Raw genomic sequence first — 13,812 nt, 5'->3', positions numbered from 1 at the left:
CTGTCCTCTACCAAGTATCCACAGCCCAGGGCTCCCTCGCAGCACATCACTCACCACACTGCCCTGGGCCTGGACTTTCCCGGTCTTCCAGTCTGTCTGCCCCACTGGGCTAGCAATTCCTTGCAGTTTTTGACACACAGACGGGTCCGTTTGTTGAATTAGTTAACTAGTTACCACAGGTCTCCGCAGCTGCTGAGGAAAAATAACCGCGGTTTGAAAGGGATGTCTGGAGGGAAAAAACTTTCTCACCCAACAGCCCGTCTTAATGGGCACCAAGCTGGACCCTGCTGGGCCAAGGCCACAGACGCCAGGCCCTTTGGAGAGAGAAAGGTGGACCTCACTAACATTAAGCGGCCCCTCAGGGCCTGCCCGATGCCCCCGGCCTCCGCCTCCAACCTCTGGCAGCCCTGGGGGCCAGGCCGTCCTTCCCGGGAGCCCGACACGGCAGGGCGGCCAAGTTCCCCGCCCGGGCGGCCGCCGAGGGGACCGGCAGGAAGGGCGCCGCTGACCTCACCACCCTGAGCTCGGGGAGGGGACGCAGGCGACGGGACAGGAACCCAGACGGGTGTAGAAACAGGGCGGAGAGCTCGAGGCTGCGGCCCGGACTGCGCTGCGGGCAGCGGGCGGCGCGACCCCCGGTTCCCAAACCCCCGGCCCCGCGCGGGCTGAACGCACGACTCCGCGCCCCCCGCCTGCGCCCGAGCCCCGCGGCGGACCCGGCGGCCGAGCAGGCGGGCGCTCACCTGGACACGCGCCGCTCCCGGCGTTTCCAGAACCTCCCGCGGCGGCGCCCGGCCCGCTTGGCACCGCCTCCCTCGGCGGCTCCGCCTCCCGCCGCGGCCCGGCTCCGCCCGCTTGAGTCGCCGCCACGTCCCCACCTCCCGCCCCCGGGCCGGCGCGGCCCGGCCCGTGGCTCAGCGCCCGAAGAGCTTCGGCCCGCGGTCGCCACCGCCAGCGACCCCTGGGAGGGGCCGGGCCGCCCGACCGCGCGGGAGCCGGGAGCCGGCCTCAGGTCGGGAGGCAGCCGGCTGCCCGCGCCCTTCATGCCGGCCGCCGCTCCCCGCACGTACGCCGCGCGCCTCCCCTCGCCTGGATCCCACCTGTGGGACTCGACCCGCCCTCCTCCTAGTCCTGAGCGGCTGGAGAGGGGCCCACGACCGGATCCTGGCGCCAGTGCTGTCGGGGGGAGCGTCCCCGAATGCTGGCGGGCTCCCCCGGCCTCAGTCTATGCGCATTTCCTAGGTGGTCCTGCTGGGTACACAGGCTCCAACTGCCTCCTCCCCACCATCACTACCATCAGGTTACAGCGGACTGGGGTCACCCTGGCCAGGATTCAGGGTATCAGACCAGTGGAGAAGGCCCTGAAGAAGACTAGGGACCTGGGCTCCACCCCCAGGGCCAAGATCCCAAAGGGATTCAGACTGTCCCTGGCTCCTGGGTCAGGCATTCGGCCTGGTGATGTATGTGTGGGTGATAGATTGATGAGAAGGGAGCCTATCAACGCCTGGCGGGGGGCGGGGGCGGGGGGGGCGGGGTTGGAGGTGGGTGGCACATTGGGGCCAAGGCTTGCTTTGCCCAAACCCTTCTATACAACACAGGCCAAAAACAGTGGACAACTCATTCAGCCAGTCCAGTCTGGGAGGATGCAGGAGACCTCAGCCTGAGCTAGAGGAGGCACTGGCCGCAGATCAGGTTCCCACGCCTGCTCTGTTCTGTGAACCTTCCTAGTCATGAATGAGGGGAAACACGTCTGAGAATCTCATCAGAGAGCTAGCCCAGAGTGGGAGGTGCCCAGCCTCCGCCCAAGCGGTGTGGGGATATTCCCTATGGCACACTGTCCAGGCTGGCAGCCCAGACCTGCGGAAGGCACGAGCACAAACACAGAAATACAACACACATAAAATAGAAACGAGCCACTGTTCCGGCCTGTGTCAGCAACCAACCAAAACTCTACTAAAACCAAACAGAAAACCTTCCTGCATCTGCTACATCCTGTTATGCCACAGGAGCCTCCCTCTGCCCAGATCCTCCCATCCTCTCTCCCTTCTCAAGAGCTTGCCCTGTGGATCATCCTTTCTCTTTCCTGAATGTTCAACCTCCCTTTCTCAACTGGATCCTTCCCTTGAACTACAGTAGTCTCCCTTATCCGAGGTTTTGCTTTCTGAGGTTTCTGTTACTTGCGGTCAACCACGGTCCGAAAATATTAAATGGAAAATTCCAGAAATAAAACAATTCATAAGTTTTAAATTGTGCACCATTCTGAGTAGCATGAATGAAATCTCTCGCTGTCCGGCTCCATCCCACCACGGAAGTATATCATCCCTTTGTCTAGTGTATCCACACTCTATCGGCTACCTGCCCATTAGTACAACCCATTAGTCACTTAGTAGCCATCTCAGTTATCAGATGGACTGTAGAAGTATCATAGTGCTTGTGTTCAAGTAACCCTTATTTTACTTAATAATGGCCTCAAAACGTAAGAGTAGTGATGCTGGCAATTCGCATATGCCAAAGAGAAGCCATAAAGTGCTTCCTTTAAGTGAGAAGGTGAAAGTTTTCACTTAATAAGGAAAGAAAAAAAAAGAATGTATGCTGAGATTGCTAAGATTTATGGTAACTTTAATTACAGTATATTGTTATAATTGTTCTTTTATTATTAGTTATTGTTAATTTCTACTGTGCCTAATTTATAAATTAAACTTTATCATATGTATATACGTATAGGAAAAAAGCATATATGTAGTATATATGGGGTTCAGTATTATCCGAGATTTCAGACATCCACTGGGGGTCTTGCAAGGTATCCTCTTGCGAAGGGGGGACTACTATATAAATATGTTCTAGCCTCTACTATGGAAACAAAACCTCCTTCGACCCCACCAACAACTGCAGTGTATCTCTCCTGCTCAACCACAGCAAAATTCCCTGAAAGAGGTGTCTGTCTCCTTGTCCTCATCTCCCTCCCACCACTCAGGCCCCTGCAGTGGGCCTTCTGGCCCCCTCACAACACCAAACTAGATCTCAGTAAACTCTCCATAACCTCCAAGCCTCACTTTAACAGCCACTCTTCAGTCCTCGTCTGCCGAAGGCCCCAGCAGCGGTTGACACCCCAGCATCGTGTGACCACTGCCTCGCTGGAACACTCATTTCTCTTGGTTTCCACCATTCTCTCTGGCCACCTCTGCCCAGGCCCCTGCGGCACATCTTCCTCTCTCCCTCTCCATATAACTCAGTAAAGGTAGGGATTTCCTCAAAGCAGGCCTACGCGCTTTACTTTCCTCTTCTCTTTCTATAATTTCTTCCTATACACAGATGACTCACAAATTTCTCTGTCTACTCTGCCCTGACTCTGGGCTCCAGACTCACATAACTGACTGCTGAGTCTACATCTCCACTTGAGTGTCCGCAAGCACCTCAATCACAACATATCCAACACTGAGTTCATGCTCCCTCTGCTGCCCACCTCCACACCTCCCTTACTCCCAGCTTCATTGAAGGAGCCACCCCCCATCAGTTATCTAACCAGAAGTCTAGGAACCATACCTCCCTCTGCCTCACCCTCAGACCCTATCCTTCCATGTCCCACGTCCGTTTAATTCTACTACCTAAATATCTCTAATCCATCTGTTTCTCTCCATCCTCTTGCACTTGAATGATTACAACAGTTTCCCCGCTGGCTGCCCTCCTCTGTTCTTGTTCCCTCCCATCTCTCCTCCACGCTGCAGCCACAGGGATCTCCTCAAAAATGCAGATCTGAACCCATCGCTCTCAGCTTAGTAAAGTGCATTGTTCTTAGGAAAAATCCTAAAAATAGTCTGTAATGCCCCACATGGTTTGGCCCCTGCTCACTTCTCCAGCCACACTAATCTTCCTCCAGTCCCTCTCACTGGCCATTCTCCCTCCCCGCCCCACTCCTAGGCCTTTGCACATGCTGTTCTTTCTGTCTAGAAAATTTTCTCTCCTCCCAATTAAATCCTTCAGATCCCCTCAGAAGGATTTTCCTCACTTCCCTGACCAGGTCAAAACCTACCATAACAGCCTCTTATGACCTACGTGCTTTGTAACACGTGCCACAGTTGATATACAGTCATGCGCTGCATAACAATGTTTTGGTCAATGATGGACCGCATATATGACAGTGGTTCCATAAGATTAGCACCATAAAGCCTAGGTGTGTAGTAGGTTAAACCATCTAGATTTGTGTAAGTACACTCTATGATGTTTGCACAGTGACAAAATCGCCTTCTCAGAATGTATCCTTGTCATTAAGTGACACATGCCTGTAGTTGAATGATTGTTTGATTAATGTCTGTCCCCCCACTGGCTTGGGAATTCCGGGAGTACATAAACTATGTGTGTTTTTGTCCATCATCATATCTTCAGCACCTACCACAGAACTGGGTTTAATAAGTATCTGCTGACTACATGAAGGGATGGGTGTCTCCCTAATGTCTTGCTCCACACAGCAGTAGCCAAAGGTCTGACTAAGGCTTCCACAGAGCCTCAGAGTCCTGGACCCCACTCATTCCTCAGGGTCTGCATCTTCTCCTCTTCTGTCTCTTATAAAGATTCTTGTCATTGGATTTAGAGCCCACCAGGGTAATCAAGATGACTCATCTCATGATCTTTAACTCAATTATATCTGCAAAGTCTTTTTTTCCAAATAAGGTCACATTCACAGGGTCCAGGTATTAGAACATGGATGTTTCTTTTTAGGGGCCACCATTCAACCCACTATACCTGACATTCCTTCATGCACTCCAGGAGATACTGGGCCCATGTAAATCCATGACTCTCTGTTCTGAATCTCCAACCCAGACCCACTGCAGACCTACATAGCCTTTTCTTTGTGGCCACTTGATAGTTGAACTCATTATCTCCCCATACCCTACCCCACACCACCCAAACTGCTTCTGCTCCAGCGTTTCCCATATCTCAAGAAGTGAAATCAACATCTCTCAGTTATTTCCATTTGCTTCCCCACCACATTCCCCCATTGTGTATCTTACCTGGTGGATCTCTCAATCCATTTACTGCTCTGCATTCCTACACTCACAGCCCAGATTCAGGACACCACTATCTCTCACCTGGACAATCCATCCTTGCCCACACCTTCCACTCAGCTCTCTCTATCCTTACTCCACTCCACAGGCAGAGTGCTATTTTAACAATGATTCTGATCATGTGATTTCCATATATAGAACCCCTCAAACTTGTCCCTGTCCCAAGGATAGACACAGATCTCACCAATGCTACCAATCCCCTTTATCCAGCCCTGATGGCATCTCTTATCATGTTCAGCATCAAAATTGATGCTCTAGCACCCCAGGCATTTTTCAGTTCCCTGGCCTTTGACTATGTCATTCTTCCAGCCTAAAACACTCCTCTCCCAAAAGGTTGTTCCCTCCAAAAGCCTGCTCTGGGCCCAGCCTGAGAAAGGTCCCTGCATAGACCCCATGTTTCCTCATGGATGAATGTCATGCATGCTACCTGATATCATTCATGTCTACTTTCTTCATCACTTTGCCTTCTCAAGGATGGGGGCTGCCTCTGTCCTGTTCATCAGCTTTAGCATAGGGCCTGGTACCCAGGACCTGGACAGAGAGTGGGGCACAAAAATGCAAGAGTAAACGAATGAATGAGTGAATGAATGGACAGCCCTCCACTATCATGGCCTCCAGAAGACCTCATTAAGCACACCCATTGTGTGTCACTTAATGAATCAACAGCCATCTTGAACAGCCATATCACACTCCTTTTCCCCAAATCCATTGTGTAAACAAAACCACACCTGCCTTCTGGTAATGGCACTATTGAGTTCATTCATGCATTCACTCCACAAACATTTGCTGGGCACCAGTTGAGGCCCTGGCTGGGGATTCAGGGACCAAGAACATCCAAGTGGTTCTGTCTAGTGGGGAAAACTAGCAGGTAAACAGAGGCCCACACAGCAAATTTGTCCAGGGAAGGAAAGGCCCAGCCCTTTCCAGCTGGTGAATGCTTCTGATAGGAGGTGCTGCCTGCCCAGTCCCAGTCTTAGACACCCTCCTCAGGCTCAAGATCAGGTAATGACTGCCACCTTTGACTCCAGCATGGCCAGGCACATTGTCAAATGAGGCCCCACCTCCATGCTGTTCCCAAGTGACATCCCTGGCCTATGGCTCCTCAAAGCAGGCTAGATTTGTCTGCTCACCACTTGCATCCCAAGGGAAGGATCTGATGTCTCTCCAGAAGGAATGGCAAAAATATCTGTGCTGGGTGGACAGGTAACTGGATAAATGGAAAGGTAGGTGGAGTGCAGCCCTTCCCTCTAAACAGAGGCCACCTCAGCCTGCCCTGCCCCGCCCCTGCCATCCGCCCCCCCTCCCCCAGTGTAGCAGGGCTACACTGCTTGGCGCTGAGGCCTTCCTAACTGCTGATGACTCTTGCAGGCCCTGGCAACCACTGCAGCAGCTGGAGGCCTGGCCAGAGCACCTGGTGGCTCCATGGAATTCCCCAGAGTGGGGCCCCTGAGATCAACCAATACTGCACCGAGGGCATCGTACATGTTAACACACATCTGTACCCGTCAGCACATTCAGCATAAAGTGGTCCACTGGACTCTGGGACCAACTCTCCTCTCCAGGTTCCTTCCTTTAGGAACTGAGGATAGACTAAGTGTGTCCCGGTTGACCAGCGCATTGACTCAGGGCCAGTGACAGAAGGCAAGAGGTGCAGCTTGAGTGGGGCCATCTAGTGGTGGCCCTATTGCTTCAGAAATAGGGTCTCCCAGGTAGTCTGGTCTTACAGTCTGGTGCAGAAACCTGGGGAAGGGAAAGAGAATCTGGCAGAATCCCCAGGAGGCTGCAGGGCCAAATCTAGACAGGGCCAAATCTAGACAGGGCAAAGTGGATCCACAGAGAGTGACCCCCCAAAATCCCTGAATCCATTCAGTGCATGCAAAAGATGAGGCTCGCCCCATAGAACAGCTACAAGTTCCCTCCAGCGGCCTCCCCCATGGAACTCTGCAACCCAAGACAGCAGAGCCAGCACAAGCTAGGCTGTCATTACAGGGTGGAGATAGGCAACCCAGGGCCTTCAGGAGCTGTAATTACCCAGCAGGTCCAGGGCAGGCCCTGATGGTAGAGACAGCAGGCTTAGACTTTGGCTTCCCTCCTCACTGCACCCTGCCCCCTTCCATCCTGGGCAAGAAGCTTCCAGACTGGTGCAAATAGCCAGAGGGCAAGGAGTTAGCTAGGTGTGGTGCTTACAAATCTTGATATTTTGATATGTACAGTGCAGACTACACTTCTTAAAATTATTACAACACAGAAGCCCCCCATCCCCCAATCTTGAGCCCAAATTGGGGCTGGATGGAGATTAGGGATGGGTGAGGATGAGGTGAGGGTTGGGGATAGCTATTGGACATCTGACTTAGCTACTGTTTAAAAGGTTGAAAGTTCGGTGATTTTAGTATTTTTTTTCAGGCCTTGTCAAAATGTCAGGAAGCCAGTAGAGCAGAGGGTAGGGGAGAAATGAGAGGTGAGGCTGCAGAGGTCCTGGGAGCAGATCACCTGAGACCTCATGGGCCACAAAAAAGGGTTTGGGTATGATACTGAAAGCAGGGAGCAGCCACCACTGAGTGAAGGCCAGGGAGGAGCAGGATCCGATTTGGGATTTAGGTAAAGGACCCTGTCTTTCTACTGGGGGTGGGGGTGGGGGGTGGATAGTAGGGAGCAGAGCCTGGAGGTGACTGGGGATGGGGCTGGTGCAGAGTCTAGATGACAGCTGATGGTGACCTGAACTGGGGAATGGCAATGCATATAGAAAGAAGTGGATAAATTTAAGAATTAATAAAGAGGTAAAATAGAAAGGGCTATGTTTACTTATTCATTCATTTATTCAAAAAATATTTGTTGAATGCTCTGCTCCCCATTCTGAGCTCCCTCTTCAGAATGAGGCCCTACTTTTCTCATCCAGAATGGATCTTTTCACCCTTGGCTCCCTCAGCCTGTTGCCCCAGGGCGGCATTGCTAAAGGAAATCAGTGGCAGCCCTCAGACAACGCAAGAATAGGGGGCGAGTTGGTTACCCCCAGAGAACACATCAGCATCCTTTGGGATGTGGAATCCTAATTATAGCGTCTGGTTTCCTCAATCACAAAACTCCTTCCACTGTAAGGTAACCACCCATTTAATGATGGTTTCAGCACTAACTCACTAACACCACCCTTCCTCTCCCTGTGCCTCATTTCCCCCTCCTATTTTTAAATGAATGCAGTTCATCTTGTGATAATGATACATGATTGTAAGGCACCTTATGTCCTTTTTGGAGTAAGATGGGTGTCAGTCAACCCATCAGTAAGTAGCCCTAGCCCAATCAAGTTGTGCAAATTCTGTATTGCACAAGCCTGGGGTTCCATTCACATCACAGACATTGCAGATTTGCATATTCATTACAACAACTTTCCAGTGGGTGGAAATAAAGTAAGATGGAAAAGCGGCATCCTTTGCTAATTTGTACAAAATCACCATATGATTTTATACATTTACCTCCACGTAATCACAGGAGCCTGAGTCACCCATGTGGCTGAGGCCTGCTTCTACCTGCCTCAAGGACCCGAACCCCTCCTGTGGGTTCTCCCCTGCCCTGAACGATACTCCCTGTATCAGCTCTGGTTTTTGGTTCTGACTCTCCCCCAGTCTCTTGAGTAGACACCATCACCCAAACTTGCTAGTAAGCCCTGTCCTCTGCCGCTGTGGGACTCTGCCCAGGACTCTGACCCACCAGGGGAGGCCAGGGCACTCATTCTTCTGGAGGCCCTGACTACCTCACACCACATCAAACATATTCCAATACACCTACATCCCACATAAGTACATTTTATACTTGCCCAGTAAGAACATGCCTGAGTTGCACTTGACTAGTTTCCCTGATATAATGTTACATTTGCTAGCGTTTAGTATTTATATTTTCTTTGTTGTAGTTTTCTACATTTGCATGAACCTGTGAGGAACTTGATGATCCCTGTGCCTCTAGTGCCTGAAAGACAGAACGGCTTGGCCATAGCCTTTGGTGGGAGGGTCCTTAGCCACTCGACACACAGACACACACACATACATGCACACAGGGATGCGAGTACATGCATAAGCTTGTGAGACTTGGCTTCTTACATGAGGAGGAGGAGGTTCTGTGGTCTGTACTCTGGCTCTGCCCTTAACCTTGTCTCTGACTCAGAACCTGATGTTGACTTTGAACCAGAATCTGACTTTATCCCTGACTGACCCTGAACCAGCCAGTTGAGGCTTGGAATCAGGAAGATGTCCACCACCACCATCCGCAGGAATAGGAGCCCCAAGAGGAACAAGGATAGCTTGAACAGGGCGTCTCCCTGGCTAAAGAGTGAATAATCCAGGTGGTGAAGGTGGAGAGATGGCTTTCCCACAGTGGCCGGGCCATCAGTTGCTATCGTGCGTCAGCAATCTTGGAGTGCTCTCTTACCCAACAGTCACCCAATAGCTCTAGGCCAGGCTGACCCTCTGCCCTCATCAAGACCAGGGATTTTCTCTGCACTCCATCCTGGGACACCAGCAACTATCTGTGTCCCTGGGCAAAGGCGTATGGGGCCTCAGAATGGTTTGGAGGAATTCTCCTGCTGCTCCTGTCCAGCCCAGAGAGCTGCGTCGGCAAAAATGAGGATCGCCAGCAGAGGGTGCATGGAGCCCGCCACAGGACACCAGTTAAAGGAACAGTCGCAGTCTTGCTCAAAAAGCCTCTCAGGGCCTGAAACCGTGCCCTGCCCCTCCAACCTGCCAAGGTTTAGGTGAGACCCTTGCCTAGAGCTGCATAAGCATGAGCAACTGGGACGGACAGAGATGTTTTCCAGGTCACAGGGAATGACTCCAATGCTGGCACCTCTAGTGGTGGAGAGGACAGGGAGGATGTTGAGAGGGTCCCAAACCCTTTACTCAGGCATGGGTGACCAGGACACTTCATAGCTTGTTAAGTTGACTTGTAGCCTTGAGCGAGCCTCAAGCCATAGAAGCCAGAAGGCCTAAAGAAAAAACAAGCTCTAAAAGTGCAGTGCATTGACAGGACTTTAGGAGTTGGTTAAATACTTAGATGTCCTGGCTCCTGTTGAGGTGAGCCCCTTGAGAAGAGGGGCCAGAGGAGCAGGAATGGGCATTTTTCATCTGGGTTCCTCTGATGCTCTGAGCTGCTTCTGTGATTGGGCAGCTGATGCATGGAGCACTGTCCTTGTACCAAGTGTAGCCTAACACTTGACAGACATCATCTGTATTGGATGCTTTTTGCTTGCTCCTTCAGATCTCCTCCACTCACTCCCCATTCCCCGCCCCCCCCTCTGTTCTCCTGGCTGCTGACCTGTATGGATGACATCAACAGGTTTTCCTGCCCTGTGACTTCTGATTGTATTCAACCGATGGGAAGTACCAAGAAAAATTGGCCAGAGGGAGGAAATGGACTTTGGGGAAGTTGCCTGCAGCCAACACTTGATGGCCTGGGTCAGTGACCTATCTAGCCTCAGTACTGTCTTCCAGCTGCCCTGGCCATGCTGAGAGGCAGCCGTGCGCATCTGCTCTAGAAGGGCCTCCACACTAGATCACTCAGCCTGAGGCCTTAGAAGCCCTCTACACTCTCACTTGCCCATATTCAGTCAATAAACATTCGCTGACACCCACTCTGTGCCCAGTCCTGGGTGCCCAGGGACAAAGATACAGAGATGAGTCTGACAAAAGCCCTGCCCCCATGGAGCTTATGGGTTTTGGTTTTTTGAGGGAGAGAAGGGGGAGCAGGGACACAAGTGAGGAAACTGACAGTGAATCCCAGGGGCTGGGATTCTGCAGAAGGGACATCTCACTTGCTGAGTGGTCAGGTGAGGGGGATGGGGTGTGGGCCTCCCCCAGTAGTCAGCCAGGGCAGGGTTGGGGGTCTAGGAGACAGAAGTGGCAAAGTCTGGAGTGAAGGGATGACTAATTCACATGGAGGCCTGTGGTGGCCAAGCAAGACCTCATTCCACCCACTAGAAAGCCCGTATCTCCTGCTTGAGCTTCACAGACTCCCACTAGCAGGGGTGGAATGGCATGAGGAACCAGTGCCATTTTAAACTTTTGTTTAAAAATTTACTTATTAAGATATAATTAGCATACAGTAAACTATACATATCCTAACATATTGCTCAATGTGTTTTGCATACATATAAATTCATGCAACTACCACCTAGATCAAGATATAGACTATTTCCACAATACCAGAAGGCTCCCTTGTGCCCCATCATAGTCAATAAACCCTCCCCAAATTGACCACTATTCTTTCTTCTTTCATCTTTTATCGTCTTCTTTCATCATCTTTATTTTTGTCAGATTTTGAACTTTGTAAAAGTGGAATTATACAGCATATACTTTTGTACCTGCGTCTTACGCTCAGCATGGTGGTGGTGATAGCCATCCATCTTGCTGTTTGTGATAGTACATCATTCTATTTTATTGCTGTGTAGTATTCCACGGTTTGAATATACCACAATTTATCCATCCTATTGTTGGTGGACATTTAGGTTATTCCCAGTTTTGAGTTATTTTAAAGAAAACTGCCTTATCTATATTTGCACGTGTCTTTTAGTGGAAATAAACACTCATTTATGTAGAGTATAAATCCAGGAGTGGAATTGCTAAGTCACAGGATGTGACTTATATTTAGCTATAGTAGTTACTTCCAACCATTTTTCTAGATGGTTGCACAAAATTACACTCCCAGCAGCAATGTATGACAGTTCCGGTTTTTCCACATCTTTACCAATATTCGGTATTGTTAGCCCTTTCAGTTTTAGTCATTCTGGTGGGTGTGTAGAGATAGCTCATTGTAATTTTAAATAATATTTCCTCGGTGACTAATTATATTGAGCACCTTTTCATATGTTTATTGGTTATTTCTTATGACATGTCTGTTCAAGTCTTTGTCCAATTTACATTGGGTTTTCTGCATTTTTCTTACTGATTTGTAGGACTCTACATATATTCTGGATATGAGTCCTTTGTTGGATATATATATTGCAATTATTCCCTCTCAGTTTGTAATTAGATTTTTCATTCCCTCAATAGTGTCTTTTGAGGAACAACAGTTCTAGATTTTTGTAAATCTGATTTATCAATCTTTTGTTTTTTGGTTAGTGCTTTCTATGTCCCATTTAAGAAATCTTTGCCTATTCAAAGGTCATAAAAATATGCTCACATGGTTTCTTTTAGAATTTTGATTGTTTTAGCTTTCATAGTTAGGGTTATGATCCATCTTGAATTAATTTTTGTGTGTGGTGTAATGAGGAATCAAAGTTAAAATGGATACCCGATTGACCCAGAACTATTTATTAGAAAGACCATCCTTACCTCACTGAAATGTAGTGGTGCCTTTGTTTTAAGGGGACTGGATATCCTTGAGTTTGTTCTGTCATTTTACCCTCTATTAACTTTTTTATTCATGCATTCTTTTCAATTCATTTAGAAGTTTCCCTAGAGATCTCAATATGTAAACTTCATTTACTACAGTCTATGTTAAATTAGAACTTTCATAATTGCCTGAACAATGCAAGAAAGTTTCCACAGATTTACTCCATTTAACCCTCTTCTACCTTTTGTGCTATTGTCATCATATATTTTAATTCTACATGTCATAAACTCCTCAATGTATTATTGTAAAACGATACATTGTCATTTTATACAGTCAATATTCATTTATTTTACCCACATAGTTACCCTTTCTGATGTTATTCATTCCTTCCTGTAATTCCATGTTTCTATATGGGATTATTTTCCTTTAGTGTTTCTTTTTTGTGTGTGTGTGAGGAAGATCAGCCCTGAGCTAATATCCATGCGAATCCTCCTCTTTTTGCTGAGGAAGACTGGCCCTGGGCTAACATCTGTGCCTATCTTCCTCCACTTTATATGGGACACCGCCACAGCATGGCCTGACAAGTGGTGTCTCGGTGCACGTCCGGGATCCGAACCCCGGCCGCCAGCAGCGGAGCGTGTGCACTTAACCACTACGCCATGGGGCCGGCCCCTAGTATTTCTTATAGTGAAGTTCTGCTGGTGACAAATTCAGCCTTGGTTTGTCAGAAATGTCTTTATTTTGTCTTCATTTTGAAGGATATTTTTACTGGGTTAAGAATTCTATGTTGATAGGTTTTTCTTTCTACAATTTAAAGATGTCATTCCACTGTCCACAAATTCCATCATTTCTGCTGAAAAGAGAGTTGACAGTCTTATGCTGATTCCATAGAAGGTAATATGCCTATTTATCCCCCTCTAACTACTTTTAAGCTTTTTTCTTTGTTTTTCAAAAGTTTGACTATGATGTGCCTACATGTGGTTCTCTTTGTATTTATCCTACTTGGGATTCATTTTATTTTATTTTCATTTAGCCTTTTGAATCTGTGAGTTGATATCTTTTATTGGTTTTGGAAAATTCTTCGCTATTACCTCTTCTAATATTGCCCTGTTTCTTTGCATCATCTCTTTCTGGGATGCCAATTATACATACATTAGTATGTTTGACAATGTCCCACATGTGTCATATTCTCTCCTCTGTTTTTTCTTTTCTTTTGTTTTCATCTGTGTGCTTCAGTTTGGATATTTTATGGTTCACTTATCTTATCTTCTGTTACGTCCAATGTACTATTAAACCTATACTATGAGTTCTTAATTTCAGATATTATATTTTTCTCAGCTCTATATGTCCATTTGATTCTTTTTTATATATTGCAATTTATTTTTAAGTTCTCCAACTTTTAACCTGTTTCAGCCTTTTCCTCTGTTTTCTTGAA

General features: G+C 48.5%; 1 protein-coding gene across 11 annotated transcripts in view; it reads right to left on the bottom strand.

Moving 5' to 3' along the window:
- P4HA2 (prolyl 4-hydroxylase subunit alpha 2) overlaps positions 1 to 810 on the bottom strand; it is a 33,657-nt gene extending 32,847 nt beyond the window's left edge. For 6 of the 11 annotated variants that reach the window (XM_087429836.1, XM_087429838.1, XM_087429837.1 and 3 more), the window contains exons 1-2: positions 744 to 810; positions 55 to 189 (exon numbers count right to left, since the gene is read on the bottom strand). The gene's annotated coding sequence lies outside the window, so the exon portion shown is untranslated. Of the gene's footprint in view, positions 1 to 54; positions 193 to 509; positions 600 to 743 lie in introns of those variants that run through there. The other 5 variants (XM_087429846.1, XM_087429845.1, XM_087429833.1 and 2 more) reach the window with 4 other exon arrangements.
- Between the last annotated feature and the right edge of the window lie 13,002 nt (positions 811 to 13,812).

The sequence above is a fragment of the Ceratotherium simum genome, chromosome 4, assembly GCF_057802395.1.
Source record: "Ceratotherium simum simum isolate JZ-2026a chromosome 4, ASM5780239v1, whole genome shotgun sequence".
NCBI classification, from domain to species: domain Eukaryota; kingdom Metazoa; phylum Chordata; class Mammalia; order Perissodactyla; family Rhinocerotidae; genus Ceratotherium; species Ceratotherium simum.
Note: the sequence above shows the minus strand (reverse complement) of the source record. Positions and strands in the feature narration are given on the sequence as shown.